The sequence below is a fragment of the Neodiprion virginianus genome, unplaced genomic scaffold (genome assembly GCF_021901495.1).
Source record: "Neodiprion virginianus isolate iyNeoVirg1 unplaced genomic scaffold, iyNeoVirg1.1 ptg000062l, whole genome shotgun sequence".
Lineage (NCBI taxonomy): Eukaryota > Metazoa > Arthropoda > Insecta > Hymenoptera > Diprionidae > Neodiprion > Neodiprion virginianus.
The window spans coordinates 40,001-41,378 of NW_025804458.1; the positions used below are offsets into that span (position 1 = coordinate 40,001).

At 58.3% G+C, this 1,378-nt stretch overlaps 1 non-coding gene across 1 annotated transcript; it reads left to right on the forward strand.

Annotated features, from left to right (window-relative positions):
* Window positions 1–139: 139 nt before the first annotated feature.
* On the forward strand, window positions 140–295 carry LOC124309902 (5.8S ribosomal RNA). Its single transcript, XR_006909476.1, has one exon. It is a non-coding gene; the product is annotated as a 5.8S ribosomal RNA (ribosomal RNA).
* The last annotated feature ends 1,083 nt before the right edge of the window (window positions 296–1,378 follow it).

The window sequence follows — 1,378 nt, forward strand, 5'->3', positions numbered from 1 at the left end:
AAATTTTGACGCGCGGCGCGCGTTCCTTCCCGCGCGCAACCGCGCAAGGGCTGACGCACGCGGCGCCGCGCTCACGACCACAGAAAGCCGGTAACAACCGTAATTTTAGCATTTTTAATGCAAAATTCACATATATGATTACCCTGAACGGTGGATCACTTGGCTCGTGGGTCGATGAAGAAACGCAGCTAATTGCGCGTCAACTTGTGAACTGCAGGACACATGAACATCGACATTTCGAACGCACATTGCGGTCCACGGATACAATTCCCGGACCACGCCTGGCTGAGGGTCGTTTAACAACGACAGACTGCTCCGTCGGCAACGGTGCTGCGAAAACCCCCCCCCGGGGGGATTAGCGCACCGTGCCTTCGCGAGCGAATGACTGGGCGTTCGCAGCCCGCAACGGGTCGCGTCGCCTCAAACGAACACGTATGTCACGGTCACGACGCGTCGCCGCAGATCGCGGGGTCGAGCTGTCGCTGCCGTTCGTCACGTTCCGGTGCTAGCGATAGTCGAGAGAACGAACGAATTCGGCACGGCGACACACAGACCGCGCGCGGTCGGTTTGCCGCTCATGTGAACAAGTTCCGTTCCACGTTTCGCCGCGGGGGGCTCTCGAGTCTTTCGTACGGCAAGCGTGTTTACGGTCGTTTCCGTGGCCCGAACGTATGAAGGAGATACGTTGTGTCCTCGTCCGTGTCGACGGTGCTGTTCTTGAACGAACGGCCGTCGCCGACGACGGACTCGCAATCTTACGACGACCTCAGAGCAGGCGAGACTACCCGCTGAATTTAAGCATATTACTAAGCGGAGGAAAAGAAACTAACTAGGATTTCCTTAGTAGCGGCGAGCGAACAGGAAACAGCCCAGCACTGAATCCCGCGGTTCTGCCGCCGGGAAATGTAGTGTTTGGGAGGATCCACTTATCCCGGGGCGTCGGCCCCGCGTCCAAGTCCATCTTGAATGGGGCCACTTACCCGCAGAGGGTGCCAGGCCCGTAGTGACCGGGACGCGCCACGGGAGGATCTCTCCTCAGAGTCGGGTTGCTTGAGAGTGCAGCTCTAAGTGGGTGGTAAACTCCATCTAAGGCTAAATATGACCACGAGACCGATAGCGAACAAGTACCCGTGAGGGAAAGTTGAAAAGAACTTTGAAGAGAGAGTTCAAGAGTACGTGAAACCGTTCAGGGGTAAACCTGAGAAACCCGAAAGATCGAACGGGGAGATTCATCGTCAGCGACGCAGGCTTCGCCGCGGCTCGTGATGTCGGGACCTCGCGTCCACGGCACTCGGTCGCGGTGCAATGTCCGGCGGCGCCGGCGTGCACTTCTCCCCTAGTAGGACGTCGCGACCCGTTGGGTGTCGGTCTAAGGCCC